Raw genomic sequence first — 20,324 nt, 5'->3', positions numbered from 1 at the left:
TCAGTGAAGTTGTAATGTCCTTTTCCTGGGACGGCTGTGTGGTCATGGGTAGATGGTGGGGCTTCCATCTCCTTGTCTATACTGTGGGGAGCTAGGCCAGTGTCTAAGCTGCCTTTAACCCCATAACTCTATGATTCTGAAATTCTGGTCATGGCAAGCTGTTGCATCTTTTCGCTTTTATTCCCATCTAGTGGATTTACTGATAGGAAACATCCTATTGGAGGGTCTTAAAGTTTCCATTTTCCCTTTCCACCATCTGATAAAAACACATATATACCTATAATGTGTTTGAACACTAGTGTGAATGAGAATGATCTCTTAAAACAAAACAAACACTACAAAAATAATTTTAGTATAGACTGAAATGGCAGTGGCAGGAGTCTCATATTGCCAGAAATTGAGGGGCATTTCTTAAGCCTGCAGGGAGGAAAATCACTTGTTTTCTCTGTAGTCTGTATCATGATAACAGCTGAGCTAGAGAGAAAAGAACAGTTTTTCAAAAGGGGGGTGTTTACATGTAGAGACCTGGATTCCTTCAACTGGCTTTTCAAATTTCAGTTGTTAAATGGATCTTGAGTGTGAGTGGGGTAGGGGCAGAGACAGAGGGAGACACAGAATCTGAAGCAGGCTTCAGGCTCTGAGCTGTCAGCACAGAGCCTGTTGTGAGGCCTGAACTCACACACTTCGAGACCATGACCTGAGCTGAAGTTGGATGCCTAACTGACTGAGCCACCCAGGTGCCCCTGTTAGTGGCCTGTGTTAATTGACCACTGTCAGATGGCAAGTATGTAAATGTCTCTTCATGGCTTCTTTACGGAATCCCTGAAAGCCTTTCATGGTTAGGATGTAGCCAGATATTGGTATGGCCCAGGAGTGGTTTTGAGGAGTCCAAGGGCAGTTACAAGACAAAGTGATCAGCTTGCTTTTTGTTTCCTGTTGATATCAGAGGTATGCTTCTTACCTGGCTTTGGTCCATGACTCAGGTGTTAACCGGTTGTATAGCTTTCCTGTATTATCTAGTTCAAGCCTCACAGCATCTCTGGAAAGTGGCTGGAGCAGATGATAATTTACCTGTTTTGTCAGTGAGCCCTGATCCCTAGAATGTTTGGCGGCCTACCCAAACATTGGTGCCATTGGTGGCACTGCTTTGGGTGTGCAGTGGAATAGCCTAACTTGTTAGATGCCCTTGCCTGATCCCAGACATGGGTGTCCATGCTGTTGCTGACATTCCCCATTGAATCCATTCCCTGGGTAGAGTGAAGGAATGTCTAGTTGGATTCTTGGGGGATCACAGTGTTCTTAGGGGACAGAGCTACAAAGTGTTTACTGCTCAGTGGGGCTAGAGAAATGTGGCATGCTCTTTACTGGGCTTGATTGACTTACTGAATCTATAAACCTATTTTTCTCTAGATTTGAGTACGTTTGTAAAAGATGTTTGAACCCAGTTATCGGTGTCATTTTCTAGAAAGGCTTTGTTCTGATGATGCCTTTTGTAGAAGAACATACTAATCTAGTCTAGTTATAAAGTTTTATTCTGGGAGTTCAAGGAGTATTTATTCATACCTACTATGTGCTAGGCCCATGCTGGGTATAGAGAGAATAAAGGTAAAGCCAGCACAGGCCAGCTTTGTCCTCAGGGCACTTGTGGCCTACTCAGCAGAGAGTGGACTGAAATGTTCTCTGAAAGAGGTGGCAGAATGTGGGCTTGGTTTTGAGGGATGAGCAGGAATTTCTTAGCAGGTGAGACCTGTTGGACCTACAATAGTCTGGTTGGTAACTGGCATAGAGTCAGAGTGCTAGGCATTCTGGGCACTCCTTAAATGTAAGAAAGAGCTGAAGAAGGAGGGGCTATGTTTCAGCTAAGAGCTTGGCACAAATTGATGGGCTTCAGCTGCATTTTGCTGAGTCACCAATACTAGGAACCTCAGGAGTGGGTCTGGTGGGGTGAGGAGACATCAGAGCCCTGCCAATGGTGCCAGGAGATAAGGGCATCTGGGTTGATCTTGTTAGAAAGCCAATAAGGCCCTGAAGCTGAGGATCCCTAGGGGAAATGATTGTTTAAGCAGAGTTTGTGGACCTGTGGGTGTCCCTGGCTCTTAGTGATGACACATGGAGGGTGTGGCTGGCCAGGCTGACAGATGCTCCAGTGTGACCCTCAAAATAGACTGTAACATCATCCCAGCAGGAGCAGTCTTCTGACATGTGATGGGTGGCTCTACCCAAGAACAGTAAGCCTGGGCTGGAGCACTGGATGGAGTTGAGGTGGGGCTCTTCTTTGCAGCTGGGGCCCAGGCCCAGGCCCAGGCCCTGGCCACAGTCAGCCTGCCTCTGCTTGAACTTGGAGCTGACTTCCTTTGGCCAGGCAGCAAAGCATTCATCATTAATTCTGTACACCACAATGAGGCACCCATTGTTTAGTCTTAGTCCCAGGCTGGGACCCGTGAGCACAGGCATGAGGCCCATCCAGAGACGAGGCAGATATGCCTATGCACATGACCTCATGGGGTGGTATAGAAAAGTCCATTCTATAGTGTACGCTATACCCAGGAGTGGCCCAGAGGTTGGGCTTCCTCCTGTACCTGAGAGTTTGGGGAAACCTTCATAGAAGAGGTGATGATGCTAAATCTGGAAGGATGAATTAGAAGATTTCAGGTTCTCACTTTGTTGAGAAACATGCTGTAGGTAGAAGGAATAGTGCATAGTGCTCTGTGAGGAACACAGAGCATGAGGTAGGCAAGGGCCAGATTGGAAATACCTTGTATGCCTTGGCAAGGGAGTATGGGCTTTATTGTGAGGGAAGTAGCAGTGTTTGAGGACTTTTGATCTGCCCATACTTTTGAGAGTGGATAGAGTAGAAGAGACTGCTGCTCTGGTGCAGCCAGGCCCCTCTTGGTGAGAGCCCTGTCCAGTGTGGGCCAGTAGCTTTAGGTCCTACACTCCAGGCATGGTTTTCCAAAAGCAGATGTCTTCTCTCTCTCTTGGCTGGTCTTTCTTCTGTATGGTGAGATATATAGAAGAGGGATGTAGAAAACTGGTGGGCAGAGAGGCTTTCTGGGGGTAAAAGACTCTGCATGTGCTTACTCTTTGGTTTTTTGGTTTTTGCCAAGTCCCATCTGAAAGACAACACTGTCCATAATTTTCCATGGAGACTCAGAGAGCCACTCACTCAATCAAGGTCTCACCTGCCATGTTCCTGGTCCAGAGAGCAACTTGAGATCGGGCCCTCCAACCTAGAGACAGCATGTGACTGGTCCCTCACCCTGAGTTCCTTCACTCCAGTCTCTGTACATTGTACAGAGCCATTGAGAAGTAGGTGTTCATCTGTGGACTTGGGGAAGGCTTTGTCCTACCTGCCCTCAGAAGTAGGGTCTGTCCTTGCCCAAGGCAGGTACAGATGGTGGTTGTGCCCTGTTCTTCCTGACTGCCCTGCAATTCTGGTGGCCTCATGGGCAGATGCTGAGCTTTGGGTTGCATCTCTCCCCAGTAACACATTGCACTGTTTCTGGAGACATGGAGTATTTGGGTTCTGGAACGTCATGGAGTGTGGTATTGCTTACCTGTGTTGGGGGTTAAAGCCCAGGTCTAGCTGGGCATACTGAGATGAAGCTCTGGTACAGGGTGAGAGGACTGGAGTCCACATGGTGTCCACTTTTCTGGTAGGACTTGTTCCTGCACTGAGCACATCTGGGCTTCCCTGGGACCTCCCTGCTCACTGTACGTCACCCAGGCTCCAAGTTGTGAGCTGAGAGTGGGGAGTATGGCTTCTTTCTTTATAACTGGGGACTTCCTTAGTCAAGCATCATCCTCTAGAGAAATTCCTAAAATTCACTGCGTATCCCTCCTCCCCAGTTCCTGTCCTCATTGTTTTTTGTTTTCTGGAATGTTTGTTCTTTTCCCTAGATGGGTCACCATGCAAGGGAGATTCCCTGTTAGAGGAGAAGCAGGAGCTCATTGTGCTAGAGCACAGGAGGATGGACTCAACAGCTCTGCATGACAAGCGTGTTGTGCTATCCTATTCTGGGGCCATTAGGAAAGAATCAAGGGTCCCCGAATGGGTCTCTGTGGTCAGGGGTCAAATTGGAAAGAAAGGACTGATCACTGGGAGAGGGATGAATAACACCCATGTCTAAATGCAAGAATGTTCCTCTGCTTCTCCAGAAATTCTGCTCAAAATCCACATGAAATATCTTTGTAGCTCCAGGATCCTGGTGTTTTGTTGTAATTGAAATGTGAGGTCATGGCTCTACTGCTAGAAATGAGGCTGGGGAACTTAGTGATAGAACAGAGCTCAGCCTCTCTGTCATGAAGGGGCCGGAAAGCACAGCTCTGGATTGTAGGGAAGTGGGGAGGGGCTGGGTAAGTCTTTTGCACCCCTCTTAATGTTCTCTTCCTCTTCTACCTCTTGGACCTTAGAGATGACCTGGCATTTCAGGGAAGTTTACCTTAGATTATAGAGATGGCAAGTGTCAAGGCTCAGATACCCCAACTGCTCACTCAGCTTCGGTAACAAATGTTACTGACTGATAACAGTGCTCGTCCTTAGAGCCCCAGAAGTTTTCCTAATGGGCAGTGTACCAGGCAGCTGCTATTTTTTGGTCAGAGTTTCATCATGAGACAAAACCTACTAGCTCCGGGGGTAGAGGCAGTTGGAAGATGAGAACCAGTGGAGAGAGGAGAAAGGCAGTTGTGCCCAGATGGTGAAAGGGCTCAGCTCATCTCTTCTGGAGGACATTGCTGAGGTGGAGCTGAACCGGAAGGAAAGAAGCAGAGGGGATGGTTTGCTGAGTAGAACTGGTTATAATCCAATTTGCAAAGCCATATATCTGTAATTTGCGTGGGCTGTTTTATAGAATGCTCTCTTATTTTTTAATTTTAAATTTTAAAATTTTTAGTATTTTTAAACTTTTATTTAAATTCTAGTTAGTTAACATACAGTGCAATATTGGTTTCAGTAGTAGAAATCAGTGATTATCACTTACGTACAACACCAGGTGTTCATCACTGTTGCCCTCCTTAATACCCATCACCCATGTAGCCCATCCCTCATCCACCTGCCTCCATCAACCCTGTTTGTTCTCTGTCATTATGAGTCTCTTATGGTTTGTTTCCCTCTCTCTCTTTTTTTTCCCCTTTCCCATATGTTCATCTGTTTTGTTTCTTAAATTCCACATATGAGTGAAATCATATGGTATTGTCTTTCTCTGATTGACTTATTTCATAGTACATAGTATTAGCATAGTATACTCTAGTTCAATCCACATCATTACAAATGGTAAGATTTCATTCTTTTTGGTGGCTGAATAATATTCCATTGTGTGTATATATACCACATCTTTATCCATTCATCAGTCTATGGACATTTGGGCTCTCTCCATAGTTTGGCTATTGTTGATAATGCTGCTATAAAAATTGGGGTAGAATGCTTTATTTATTTATTTGTTGTTTATTTATTTTGAGAGAGAGTGTGGGGGAGGGACAGAGAGAACGGGACAGGGAGAAAATCCCAAGCAGGCTTCACACTGTCAGCACGGAGCCCTATATGGGACTGGAATCCATGAACTAGGAGATCATGACCCAAGCCAAAATCAACAGCTGGGCACACAACTGACTGAGCCACCCCGGTGCCCCTAGAATGCTCTTATGTATGTATATATGTATGTGTGTAATCATATTTTTATTTTATCTTCAATTTTTTAATGTTTATTTATTTATTTTGAGAGAGAGAGAGAGAGAGAGAGCGAGCGAGCAGGAATGGGGCAGAGAAAGAGGAGCAGAGAGAGAGAATCCCAAGAAGGCTCCATGCTGCCAGCACAGAGCCTGATGTGAGGCTCAAACTCACAAACTGTGAGATCATGACCTGAGCCAAAATCAAGGGTTGGACACTTAACCTATTGAGCCACCCAGGCACCCCTATTTTTTATTTATTTTTTAAATGTTTATTTATTTTTGAGAGAGAGTGCAAACAGGGGACATACAGAGAGAGGAACAGAGGATCCAAGCAGGCTATGCACTGACAGCAGAGAGCCAGATGTGGTGTTCGAACTCATGAACCAAGAGATCATGACCTGAGCCAGAGTCAGCTGCTCAACAAGTGAGCCACCCAGGCGCCCCTAGAATGCTTTCTTTTAATAACAACTGTTGTGCCAGGAGTTTGTTGGTAGTTATATTTGCTTTTTTTAAAAAACCAAAATGTAAATAATACATAGAATTTATCAACATCTGACACAGTGTACATATTTATTTATTTATTTAAACTAAATTGTTCAAAAAGATTTTATCTTTAAGTAGTTTCTACACCCAGTGTGGGGCCCCAACTCACAACCCTGAAATCAAGAGCTGTACACTCCACTGACTGAGTCAGCTAGGTGCCCCTGACTCCATGTACATTTTAAAAACGGCAGAAGGACAGAGAGATGCAGTTTTAAACAAATCTAGGTTATTGCCGTTATGTATGTTCTGTCACTTGAGGCCAGTGCAGAAAGCAGATACCATTCCAGATAGTTTAAGCAGAAAATGGTTTAATATCTGGAATTTGATGTTTTCAAACTCATTGAAACTTAGAGCTTCCAGGTAATGGTGGGTGAGGTTACTTAAATAAGATGCCCTCCTGAAAATAATGAAAGATGCTCAGTTACAAACCAGCAAACTCAAGGCCAGTTTCTGGATGAATACCTATAATTAGAACATTAAGGGTAATGTCTGAGTAACTAAGGGCATTTGCTGTGTCCACACTCAGCTATGCTCTAGCTCTATAGTTACATAGGGCCAGAGAAGTAGAGGTTAGGGCCCGGAGCCTACTGGATATGGGGTCTGGTGGGAACTCTTTCATATTAAGTTAAGGTACCAACTACCTATACACTCTGGTTAAGGGCAGTGTATTTGGTTTCTGAATGTGACAGGCTCTGGAAAGGCAAGGCTTGGTACTTGAGATTCCCAAGATTCTTAGGGAAGAAGCCAGAACCCGGAGTGTGAGTAACCTGTCTGGGGCCACCCATGGGGACTGTTGTCCCCCTTTCTGTCTTGTGGCTCTGTGGGTGTTTTGACAGTGCCCTTGGCAGTGGATGCATGAGGCACTCCAGACCCACGTTCAGAAACACCTTCTTCCCAAGAAGCACATCCTGACTCAAAGCCTTTTGCCTCAGGCATGTTTTTCCTTGGATGGTGCTGGGTTCAGTTCATTCATCTCTGTAATGCCCCGTCTCTCAGTGGGGGACCTGCACAGAATTGGGCTCAGCAGGTAATTGGATGGCTTCTTAGCAGAGGGGCAAAATGGGGCTGTGGCTGCTAGAGGAGCAACGTGTGTACAGCAGCCAGTGTCCTGATGGACTGTGGCTTTAAGCAAGCCCATCAGACTATGAAATAAATATTAGCCCTTATTTCAGACCTAAATGCCAGTTGGTGTTTTTCCTGAAATGTCTCCCAGGGGCCATTTGTAACCGTGGTCCTAGAGATCTCTTGTTAGGGAGGCTGTTGATTTCTTTATCTAGGGCAGGTTCTGATAGGAACAAGATTGCCAGCCTGCTGAGCTGTGGCTAAGGTGTCAGATGTCAAGATGAAACTATCAGGTAAGATTCTAGTAGCTCTTCAGGGGTCTGGGGCAAGGGAGAGGAGCAGTGGTGACAGACAGAGCCGATACCTTCCCTTAGCCTCCAAGAGCTGTCTCAGCCCTAAGGCTGGGGAGCTTGTCTCTTTTCTCTCCTCTTTGTCGCTTCCTACCAGAGTTCTGTGGGCCTGGAGACATTCAGTTGATGGAGCTTAAATTTAAAATGTTCAGGTCCCATGATCCTTGGTTCATATATTTTAAACAGCATTTATTAAAAGTGCCTGTGGGCTTGCCAGCCCATAAAATCCACATTTTCTATAAGAAGAAATTGATAGAAAATAAAAAGAGCTAGGTCTGTGTTCTTTACTTTTGTCATCTGTTATTTGCTTATGGTGAGGGACTTCTTTTGGCCCTGGTATAAGGCCAGAATCCTCTGATGCTTTCCACTGTACTCTGTGCCAAGGCCTCCTTGTCTCATCTGGAAAAGCCAGATGAGGCTAATGCTGACATGCAGGGCCCTAGGAGTGTTGTTGGTGACTGTGTATGTGTGTGTGTGTGTGTGTGTGTGTGTGTGTGTGTGTGTGTGTGTGGTAAAATATTGGTAACAAAAAAAAGTCGTTTTAACCATTTTTAAGTGTACAATTCAGTGGTATTAATTGCATTCACAGTCTTATGCAATCTTCACCACCATTTTCCAAAACTTTTTCATCACCCCAAACAAAACTCTGTACCCATTAGGCAATAATTCCCTATTCCCACCCACCTCCCAGCACCTGTAACCTTTCTGTTTCTATGAATTTGCCTATTCTAGGTATTTCATATTGATGGAATCAGACAAAGTTGTCCTTTTATGTCTTGTTTATTTCACTTAGCGTAATGTTTTCAGGATTTATATTTATCTCCTGAAACGTGAGATCATAACCTGAGCCGAAATCAGGAGTCAGAGGCTTAACCGACTGAGCCACCCAGGTGTCCTACCTAAAATAATTTTTTTTTAAATCTTTATTTAAATTTGAGAGAGAGAGAGAGAGAGGGAGAGGGAGAGAGAGAGAGAGAGGCAGAGCATGAGCAGGGGAGGGGCAGAGAGAGAGGGAGATGGAGAATCCGAAGCAGGCTCCAGGCTCTGAGCTGTCAGCACAGAGCCCGACATGGGGCTTGAACTCACGGACAGTGAGATCGTGACCTGAGCCGAAGTCAGACGCTCAACTGACTGAGCCACCCAGGCGCCCCCTAAAATAATTTTTAAGTAGGTTCCATGCCGTGGAGCTTGAACTCACAACCCTGAGATCAAGATTGTGAATTCTACTGACTGAGCCAGCCAGATGCCCCCAAAATTTTAATTTTGATGAAATCCAGTTTATCTAATTTTTTATTTTGTTAATCATGATTTTGGTGTCTCATCTAAGAATCCATTGCCAAATTCAAGGTCATGAAGCTTTTCCCTGTTTTATAATAAGAATTTTATAGTTTTGGTTCTTATATTTAGATTGTTACTCCATTTTGTGTTAATTTTTATAAATGATATGGAGGAGGGGTTCAACTTCATCCTTTTGCATGTAGAAGTCCAGTTGTCCCAGCACCAATTGTGGAAGAGACTATTCTTGCCCCATTGAATGGACTTGGCACCCTTGTTGAAAGTAATTTGACCATAGATATGGGTTTATTTCTGGACTTTAAATTCTATTCCATTTGTCTATGTTCCTACCTTATGTCAGTACCACACTGTTTTGATTACTGTAGTTTTCTAGTACGTTCTAAAATCAGGAAGTGTGAATCCTTTAACTTTGCTTTTCTTTTTTCAAGATTATTTTAGCTACTTGGGGTCCCTTGCACGTCCATATGATTTTGAGGATTGACTTCTCCATTTCTGCAAAAAACACTGTTGAAATTTCGGTAGGGATTGAGTTGATTTTTGTGGATCAGTTTGGAGAATATTAACAATACTCTCCATCTTAACAATACTAAGTCTTCCAATCCATGAACACAGGATGTCTTTCCATTTATTTGTGTCTAATTTAATTTTTTTCAGCAGTGTTTTATAGTTTTTAGTGTATGACTTTTGTTTCCTTCGCTAAATTTGTTCCTAAGTATTTTATTTTTTTGATGCTATATTATAAATGGAGTTATTTTCTTAATTTCCTTTTTATTTATTTTTTATTATTTATTTATTAAAAAAAATTTTTTTAACGTTTATTTAATTTTTTTTTGAGACAGAGAGAGACAGAGCATAAACGAGGGAGGGTCAGAGAGAGAGGGAGACACAGAATCCGAGACAGGCTCCAGGCTCTCAGCTGTCGGCACAGAGCCCGACGTGGGGCTCGAACTCACAGACTGTGAGATCATGACCTGAGCCGAAGTCGGATGCTCAACCGACTGAGCCACCCAGGCGCCCCTTTATTTATTTTTTTTAATGTTTATTTTTGACAGAGAGAGAGAGAGACAGAGTGTGAGTGGGGGAGGGGCGGAAAGAGATGGAGACACAGAATCCAAAGCAGGCTCCAGGCTCTGAGCTGTCAGCAAAGAACCTGACACAGGGCTTGAACCCACGAGCCATGAGATCATGACCTGAGCCGAAGTCGGATGCTCAACTAACTGAGCCACCTAGGTACTCCTTAATTTACTTTTTAGATTGTTCATTGGTAGTATATAGAAACACAACTGCTTTTTGTATGTTGATCTTGTGTCCTGCAACTTTGCTGAATTCATTTCTTTTAGCTCTAGTGAGCTTTCTGTGTACTGATGGGATTTTTTTATAAGATCATGTCATCTGCAAATAGAGATAGTTTTTTGTATCTCTTTCCTGTTTGGATGACTTTTATTTTTTTTTTTGTTTGATTGCTCTGGCTTGGACTTCCACTACAATGTTGAATAGCAGTGATGAAAGGTGGCCATCGTTGTCTTATTGTAATCTTAGAGGAAAAGCTTTCAGTCTCTTACCATTGGGTTTTCATAAATACCCTTTATTGTCTTGAGAAAGTTCCTTTTATTCCTAGTTTTCTGAGTGCTTTTATCATGAGGGAGTGTTGGATTTTGTAAAGTTTTTTTTTCTACGTCAATTTAGATGATCATATAGTTGTGTTTTTCCTTTGTTCTATTAATGTGTTTTATTATATTGGTTGATTTTCTTATGTTAAACCACCCTTGCCTTCATGGGATAAATCCTACTTGGTCATGGTATGTAATCCTTTTAATACATTGTTGGATTTGGTTTCCTACAGTTTTCTTGAAAATTTTTGCATCTGTACTTATGAAATATATTGGTCTGTAATTTCCTTTACTTTTGATGTTTTCTTGGTGGCTCTTTGATTGCTGTTTCAGGGTCTACCCCATCTTGGGCTTTCATCTGGGTACAGCACATTTGTAACAGTATCCAGACATTATTCTGCCAAGAATTAAAGTCTCTAGGTCAGAGCCGGGAAGGAGCTTAGGAGCCCTTTAGTCCAACCTCTCCTCTTCTTATAGGGAACTTGAGATGTGGGGTGAAATCCAAGACCCACAGTCCTGAATTAGATTCGAGTGTCTGAGACCGGGCTTCAGAGTCTGGGGTATTATCTCTGGAGCCCGGCTGCAAAGTGTTCCAGTTACTTTAAAACTCTTCAGGTGCTTCTCATCAGGAGGCAGGAAAGGAGTGTCAGACTTGTTGCCACAGAGGTTCCTCCGGTAGAGTGCTCCAGGCTGTCTCTCAGGACTGGTTGGGTAATAACAGCAAAGTGGTGGTCTCCTTCCCTCCACATGTTGTTGTATATCTCTGGAGAGTGTGAGATTCCAGAGGCCTGGTTTCTAAGGTCCTGTCGTCTGTTCACCACTAGACCAGTTTGGGTCATGGAAGAAACTCTAGTCAGTTGGAGCTGTGCTGAGCCAGTGTCACTGTAGGAGGGTCTCCTGGGTGTGTGCTCTGGGTTGCGCTTGGGACGCACAGGGTGCTACATGAGCCAGAGTCCCAGCTTCTCCGCTGAGCAGGGATTTTGACCATTTCCTGCTGTTTCTGAAGATGTGCTTTTCTGAGGTAGCCTCTGTCCTCCTGTCAAGGCTCAGGGAAGTAAGTGGGTGTACTGAGGAGCTGACCATGAAGGCCAGGTCCTCCAGTGTGTCCCTCTGGCACTGAAATGTTGCCTTGGGACAATCCAGGGAGAGTCTGATGGGTGAGAGCCAATGACCTTCACAGTATGTGACCACCAACTGTCTCGAAAATGATTTTTCTCTATCAAAGTAATTCATGTTATTTGTAGAAAATCTGGAAAACCAAAGAGAAAAAAGAAGAATCCAAGCTGATCGGAGTGTGCTTGCATCTCCGCGTGACTGCAGGGTTTTGCAGACAGTTGCTTTTATGGGAGAGTCAGCAGAGGTGGGAGGTGGGGGGTGAAGGGCAGCACAGGCCCCAGAAACCACCAGTCCATTTTCATTGCAGGTCATTTTCCAGGGCCCCAGTTTGCCCCTACTGCCTGCCTCCATGTCTTCAGGGCAGACATGGCTCTGTGGTCAGCTGAGGGCCTTGCCACAGCTGCTGCTCTCCCGCTCAGCTGAGGCCATGCTCACTTGCTGTCCTCTTCTCTCTGGAGTCCACGAGAGACAGAGTTGCTCTTCTAGCTCTAGCTTGTGTTGTGTTGTTAGCAGTGAAGATAGAAACTGAGAAGGTAGAGGCCAACTCATGGTCTCACTGCCATGAAGAGCTTATCCTCTGTTTTCCCTCCTCTACATTTACTGGCTGTCTCACATCTCTGACAAATGGTATTTTCCATTTTGCTGCCCTTTGGAAGAAAGGAGTAAATCAAATGGGTTTACCCTACTTTCAGTCATGATATGGGGTAATAACTTTGCCTCCAAGCTCCTCAGATATATCCTGCTGCTTGAAAAGAAAGCCCTAGTGAAGATGCTAAATATAGGGGAGCTAAGTGCTGTCTGTTTCAGTTATCTGCTTAGGGAATGAGAACCCCTTGTTGCCTCTCTCCCGTGACGAAGTCAGCTTGTATCTGTTAGTGTTCCCACCATTACCAAAAAGGAAGCAAATGCTCACCTCCTTTTTTCCTTGGCAATTGTTTTTTAATGTCCCAAGATCTAGGCCTTTGAAAATGGCCTACTTTACTAGATTCCAATGCTAGAAAAGCCTCTAGTGCCTGAACTGAAGCACAGTGGGTTTGTCCAGTGTCCACCAGCAGCTCTTCCAGCACCGTGCCCAGGATCCAGTTCAGTGGCTACATTAAAGGCTGTCTGGACTGATGGAGATAGCTGAAGAATAGTCTCTGACAAGCTGACTGGGGTGTATGATGAACCCAGTGGCAGAGGTGAGATTTGAATCTGGGTTTGTCTGATATGTTTGCGCTGATGCAGGTATGTTTTTTGTTTGGGTGCTTGAGCACAGTGTAAACTCCAGGGCTGGAACAGAGCTGGTAAAGGACTACTACTGACAGGCCAAGCACCCGGGCTCCAAAGTTTGCAAGTGGGCCTCAGAGAATTGCCCTTTCTTTGGTGACTGGTTGTGCTTGGCTGTGTCCTGGGCAGCTCCTCCCCCATGCATAAGTTTACTGTGTTCTAAAGAACACTTGGCTCAGGGTTGTCTGGCTGGCTCATTCAGTAGAGCATGGGACTCTTGATATTGGGGTTATAAGTTTGAACCCCACATTGGGTATAGAGATTACTTGAAAATAAAATCTTTAGGGGCACCTGGGTGGCGCAGTCGGTTAAGCGTCCGACTTCAGCCAGGTCACAATCTCGCGGTCCGTGAGTTCGAGCCCCGCGTCAGGCTCTGGGCTGATGGCTCAGAGCCTGGAGCCTGTTTCCGATTCTGTGTCTCCCTCTCTCTCTGCCCCTCCCCCGTTCATGCTCTGTCTCTCTCTGTCCCAAAAATAAATAAACGTTGAAAAAAAAATTTTTTTAAAAAAAGAAAATAAAATCTTTAAAAAAATAAAGAGCACTTGGCTCTCTCCATGTCTTGCCATCCTCATTGCTTCTGTCCTGTGCAGCCCTGTCATCTTCCACTAGGACATTTTGGTAGCCTCTAGCTTTGCCTTTTCTTTTCTTTTAAAAAAAAAAAAATTTCTTTTTTAACATTTATTTATTTTTGAGACAGAGAGAGACAGAGCATGAATGGGGGAGGGGCAGAGAGAGAGGGAGACAGAATTGGAAGCAGGCTCCAGGCTCTGAGTCATCAGCCCAGAGCCCAACGCGGGGCTCGAACTCACGGACTGCGAGATTGTGACCTGAGCTGAAGTCGGACGCTTAACCGCCTGAGCCACCCAGGCGCCCCTCTTTTTTTCTTTTTTAAATGTTTTTATTTTTATTTTTGGGGGAGAGAGAGAGAGAGAGCGCGCGCGCGAGCCCACGTGCATGGGGGAGGGGCAGAGAGAGAGGAAGACAAAGAATCCAAGGCAGGCTCCAGGTTCTGAGCTATCAGCACAGAGCCCGATGCGGGGCTCAAACTCACAAACCTTGAGATCATGCCCTGAGCCGAAGTCGGGCGCTTAACCTGAGCCACCCAGGTGCCCTTAGCTTTTTTGCCTTTTCAATCCATTTTACAAATATCAGTGGTTTGATCAGTGGTGCCCGTTTCTAAACCCTTTCTGCATCTTCCTATTGACCTTCTATGTTCAAACTCCTTAAGCTAGCACGCAAGCTGTGCATGAATAGCCTGTTTCCTGCTGCAGCTTTGACTCTTTTTAGGTCTACGCAAGCTATGATGAGCCACACTGATTTCTCTCAGTTCCTTGACTGTGCGTTGCTTTTTTGCCTTTATGCCTCAGCACATTCTGGGGCTTCTGCATGGAATGTCCTCCTCTTATTTCCCTTCATCTCCTTTACCAGGGCTTGGCTCAGCCTTTATTTCCTCTGGGAATTCCCAAGTCAGTGCACCCCGAGTCTCTGGTTTGCTCCTGACGTGCCAGTGGAAACTGTCAGAATGCAGGGACTGAATCTAGGCCCTACCCTTGTATCCCTAGCACCATATTGGGCACAGAGAATCTTTATGGAATGGGTGAATGATCTCAAGAGCCTCTGTAAAAAGAAACTTACCACACCTGGGTTTTTTTAAGCTTATTATTTGACAAAAAGAGAGACCCAAACTGAAATTCTGTCCCCATTAAACAATAACTCCTGATTCTTACCACCCTCTAGGCCCTGGTAACCACCATTCTACGTTCTTTATGAATTTGACTGCTCTAGATACCTTGTATAAGTGGAATCATACAGAATTAGTCTTTTTGTGACTAATTTATTTCACTTCATGTGATGTCTTCAGGGTTCCTCCATGTTGTAGTATACATCAAAATTTCCTTCCTTCCTTTTTTTTTTTTAAAGTTTTATTTTTTAAGTGATCTTTATGCCCAGCTTGGGGCTCAAATTCACAATCGCAAGGTCAAGAGTTGCATGCTATTCCATCTGAGCCAGCCAGGAGCCCCGGAATTTCCTTCCTTTATAAGGCCGAGTAATACTCCATTATGTATATGTGTCACATTCTGTTTATCCATTTCATCCATTCAGCAGTAGACACTTAGGTTGGTTTGCTTCCACCTTTTGGCTGTTGTGAATAATGCTATGAATACACGTGTAAAGATACCTGTTCAAGTCCCTGTTTTCAATTCTTTTGGGCATGTACCCAGAAGTGGAATTGCTGGATCATATGATAATTCTATGTTAAAAATTAAACATTAAAAAAAATTTTTTTATTAACATTTATTTAGTTTTTGAGAGTCAGAGAGAGACTGAGCATGAGCAGGGCAGGTGCAGTGAGAGGGAGACACAGAATCGGAAGCAGGCTCCGGGCTCTGAGCTGTCAGCACGGAGCCCGATGCGGGGCTCAAATTCACGAACTGTGAGATCATGACCCGAGGTGAAGTCAGTCGCCCAACTGACTGAGCCACCCAGGTGCCCCCAAAATTAATTATAAACATAGTTAATTAAAAATTTTTTCCAAATTGGGGCGCCTGGGTGGCGCAGTCGGTTAAGCGTCCGACTTCAGCCAGGTCACGATCTCGCGGTCCGGGAGTTCGAGCCCCGCGTCAGGCTCTGGGCTGATGGCTCAGAGCCTGGAGCCTGTTTCCGATTCTGTGTCTCCCTCTCTCTCTGCTCCTCCCCCGTTCATGCTCTGTCTCTCTCTGTCCCAAAAATAAATAAACGTTGAAAAAAAAATTTAAAAAATTTTTTCCAGGGGCGCCTGGGTGGCGCAGTCGGTTAAGCGTCCGACTTCAGCCAGGTCACGATCTCACGGTCCGTGAGTTCGAGCCCCGCGTCGGGCTCTGGGCTGATGGCTCAGAGCCTGGAGCCTGTTTCCCATTCTGTGTCTCCCTCTCTCTCTGCCCCTCCCCCGTTCATGCTCTGTCTCTCTCTGTCCCAAAAATAAATAAACGTTGAAAAAAAAAAATTTTTTTTTTCCAAATTAATCTATTTTATTTTCAAATTTTTATTTAAATTCTAGTTAACCTATAATGTAATATTGGTTTGAGGAGTATTTACATTTTTTTAAAGTTTTTTATTTATTTAAGCAATCTCCACACCCAACATGGGACTTGAATTCATGAACCCCAGATCAAGAGTCTCATGCTCTTCTGACTGAGCCTGCTAGGCACCTCTAAAAATAGTTTAATTTTTTAAACTTAAAATTACCATGTAATTAACCGCCATACTGATTTCCACAGCTGCTGCATCATCAATGCACAAGGGTTCTAATCTTCACATCCTCACCAACACTTGTTATTTTCTGACTTTTTGTTTTGGTTTGGGTTTTGTTTTTGTTTTTAATGATAATAGCTTTCCCAAAGAGTATGAAGTGGTATCTCCTTGTGGTTTTGATTTACTTTTCCATAATGATTAGTGATGTTGAGAATCTTTTCATGTGTTTTATTAGCCGTTTATCTTTTCTTTGGAGAAATATCTATTCAAGTCCTTGCCCTTTTTTTTTAAAGCAGTTTTATTTATTTATTTAATGTTTGTTTATTTTTGAAGGAGAGAGAGAGAGAGAGCGCCCGCGCGCGTGTGGGGGGGGGGGGAGGGGCAGAATAGAGGGAGATACAGAATCCGAAGCAGGCTCCAGGCTCTGAATCGGCAGCGCAGAGCCCTATGTGAGGCTTGAACTCACCAACTGTGAGATCATAACAGAGTCGAAGTTAGCCGCTTAACCGACTGAGCCTCCCAGGTGCCTCTTAATGTTTGTTTATTTTTGAGAGGCGCCTGGGTGGCTCAGTCGGTTAAGCATCCAACTGTTTCAGTTCAGGTCATGATCTTAATGGTTTGTGGGTTCGAGCCCTGCGTTGGGTTCTGTGCTCACAGTGCAGAGCCTGCTTGGGATTTTCTTTCTCTCCCTCTCTCTCTGCCTCTCCCCTGCTCACGCTGTTTCTCTCTCGAAATAAATAAATAAACTTAAAAATTTTTTAATATTTATTTCACTATTAAAATTTTTTTTAATGTTTATTCGTTTTTGAGAGAGAAGAGAGGGACACAGTGCGTGAGTGGGGGAGGGGCAGAGAGTGGGAGATACAGAATCTGAAGTGGGCTGCAGGCTGTGAGCTGTCAGCACAGAGCCCAACCAGCGGCTTGAACTCCCGAACTGCGAAATCATGACTTGAGCCTAAGTCGGACACTCAGCTGACTGACTGAGCCATGCAAGTGCCCCTAATGTTTATTTATTTTTGAGAGAGAGAGGAAGAGAGTGTAAGCAGGGGAGGGGCAGAGAGAGAGAGAGGGGATCTGAAGTGGGCTCTGTGCTGTCAGCAGAGAGCCTGATGTGGAGCTCCAACCCACCAACTGTGAATTCATGACGTGAGCTGAAGTTGGATGCTTAATCAGTTGAACCACCCAGGCACCCCATTTTTAAATTTAAATTAAATTAAATTATATTAAATTAAATTAAATTAAATTTTTTTTTTTTAGAAAGCTTGCACACCCACAAGCAGGGGAGGGGCAGAGGGAAGGAATCTTAAGCAGGCTCCACGGTCAGTGTAGAGCCCAACACAGAGCTCAATCTCACGACTATGAGATCATGACCTGAGACGAAAACAAGAGTCAGATGCTTAACCTACTGAACCGTGTTTTTTATTTTGTTTTGTTTAATTAAAAAAAAAATTTTTTGGGGCGCCTGGGTGGCGCAGTCGGTTAAGCGTCCGACTTCAGCCAGGTCACGATCTCACGGTCCGTGAGTTCGAGCCCCGCGTCGGGCTCTGGGCTGATGGCTCAGAGCCTGGAGCCTGTTTCTGATTCTGTGTCTCCCTCTCTCTCTGCCCCTCCCCTGTTCATGCTCTGTCTCTCTCTGTCCCAAAAATAAATAAACGTTGAAAAAAAAAAATTTTTTTTAAGTAGGCTCCACACAAGAGTCACATGCTCTACCCACTGAGCCAACCAGGCACCCCTGTTTTTTGAGTTGTATGAGTGCTTTGAATATCCTGGATATTAAACCCTCATCAGATAGATGACTTGCAAATATTTTCTCCTTTTTCATCGGTTGCTTTTCACTGGTGATGGTGTCCTTTGAGGTATAAAAGTTTAAAATTTTGATGTGGTTTACTTTTTTTCTTTTGTTGCCTGTGCTTTGGGTGTAATATCCAAGAAATCATTGCCAGTTCTAATGTAAACTTTTTCTCCTATGTTTTCTGCTAAAAGTTTTACAGTTTAGGTCTTTGTATTTGATCTAAGTTAATTTTGCACATGGTGTATAGTAAGTCTTCAACATCATTCTTCTGCATGAGGCTATCCCATTGCCCCAGCATCATTTGTTGAAAAAACTGTTATTTTCCAATTGAATGGTCTTAGCATCTTTGTCAAAATCAATTGGCCACATATGGGAAGGTCTATTTCTGTGCTCTCTATTCTATTACTATGGTCTTTATGTCTGTCTCCACCACTGTTTTGATTATCATAGCTTTGTGGTACGTTTTAAAATCAGGAAGTGTAAGTCCTCTAACTTTTTTCGTCTTTTTCTAGATTGTTTTGACTAATCAGTGTTCCTTGAGATTCCATATGAATGGCATTAAATCTGTGTATCACATTGGGTAGGTAGTATTGGCATTTTAACAATATTGTCTTCCAATTCATGAACACAGATGTCTTTCCATTTATTTGTGTCTTCTTTAATTTCTTTCAGCAACATTTATAGTTTTTAGTGTACAAGTCTTTTGCCTCCTTGGTAAAGTCTGTTCCTAAGTATTTGATCCTCTATAATGCTATTATAAATGGAATTATTTTCTTAATTTCCTTTTTTGATTGTTCATTGTAAGCGTGTAGAAAAATAACTGCTTTTCATGTGTTGATTTTGTATCCTTCCAACTTTGCTGAATATGTTTATTAGTTCTAACAGTATTTTTGTGGAATCTTTAGGGTTTTCTACATATAGAATCATGTCATCTGTGAACAGAGATGGCTTTACTTATTCTTTTCCAATTTGAGCTCCTTTTATTTCTTTTTCTTGTCTAACTGCTTTGGCTAGAACTTGTAATACTCTGTTGGATAGAATGGCAAATGCAGGCATCTTTGTTTTGTTCCTGATCTTAGGATACGTTTTTCAATCTTTCACCATTACATATGCTGTTAGCTGTGGGCCTATCATATATGGCCTTTATTATGTTGAGACAGATGCCTTTTATTCTTAGTTTGTTGCATATGACTGAGATGTAACTTAACATACCATACAATTCATCCACTTAAAGTATACAATACAGTGTTTTTTAGTATATTCACAGGGTCCTTACACCTTTTTTACCCTCTGCTTATCTCAGACTGGTTGGATAATAGTTTTCATGTGCATGAAGACTTGCTGGAAGGTAGAAGGCTGCATCTTTTTGTAATTTTAGAACATCATACTTTTGGAATAATGTCACCCATTGTTTGAAGAGTTGGGACTCAATTCTTTTGAACACTGACTCAGTGCTGACTTCATATGAATATGCAACTTAGGCTCCTGTGGGGCTGCTCCCAGTGTCATTGACACCTGCAGGTGACATAGCTCCCAAGTGTGGGTAATGGATCCTCTAGGTGCTTTACCCTTAGTTCATCCACTTGGATTTGCAAGTTGACCCTAGAGTTTATGTAAAGGCTTCCAGGCCATCCACTGGTAACCACTGTCCCATCTATGGGGCAGAGAGTTTATAGGAGGGTGTTGAGGGCTAGCTTCTGGAGATGGAAAAGGCTTCCACAGTGCAGAAGCCTAAGCAAGTTGTGTTTGAATACTTGTGCCTTAGTAGTTCCTCATTCCCATGGAAGCTTGTGGGATTAAACTCTTGTTGCTGTGGCCAAGCTGTTTGACCTTCCCTATTTGCATTGACCTTAAGTGGTCAAGGGTCATCTAGGAAACATGTGCTCCAAACACAAACCCTCATCTTAGTGTCAGGAAGCCTGCATGCCAGGGATGGGATCACATGTAGTATTGAGCAGAGGCTCAGGCCCCTCCAAACAGGGCAGGGTAAGTGGGCCGACATCCAAGTCAGGGAAATCCCTGGTTATGTTGTACATGATTATGTTGATTAATGACTTCAGGGCAGTTGAGGTCATTTGCTGCTTGGTCAGCTGAGGCATTAAGAGAATAGAGACCAGCTTTTGGTGGCCTCTACCATATAAAGTAAGGAAGCTGATTATTTGGGCTGCTGTTTTTCCAGGAAAAAGTACAGGTTTTAATCTAATGGGAATCTTGCCAGCAGTCTTATACAGCTTCTCCCAGTGGTTCTTCAAGGCCCTTTTTTGGCAGGAGGTAGCAGGCAGTTTGAGAGCCTGCGTCCTTTGAACTGTGCAAGTCCCTCTTTGAAGTGCTGTTCCTTTCCCTTCCCTCCTCTTTCCCCTAACTTCTGCAGGCCGAGTTATCAGGGTC

At 43.9% G+C, this 20,324-nt stretch overlaps 1 protein-coding gene across 2 annotated transcripts in view; it reads left to right on the top strand.

Annotated features, from left to right (window-relative positions):
- Positions 1-20,324, top strand: part of RANBP10 (RAN binding protein 10) — a 61,437-nt gene that overhangs the window by 2,140 nt on the left and 38,973 nt on the right. The gene's annotated exons all lie outside the window — the stretch shown is intronic.

Source organism: Lynx rufus, unplaced genomic scaffold, assembly GCF_022079265.1.
Source record: "Lynx rufus isolate CCGP_SWC_20201006 ecotype Redwood Valley unplaced genomic scaffold, mLynRuf1.p SCAF_16, whole genome shotgun sequence".
Taxonomy (NCBI): domain Eukaryota; kingdom Metazoa; phylum Chordata; class Mammalia; order Carnivora; family Felidae; genus Lynx; species Lynx rufus.
This window is presented reverse-complemented; position numbering and strand designations above follow the sequence as displayed.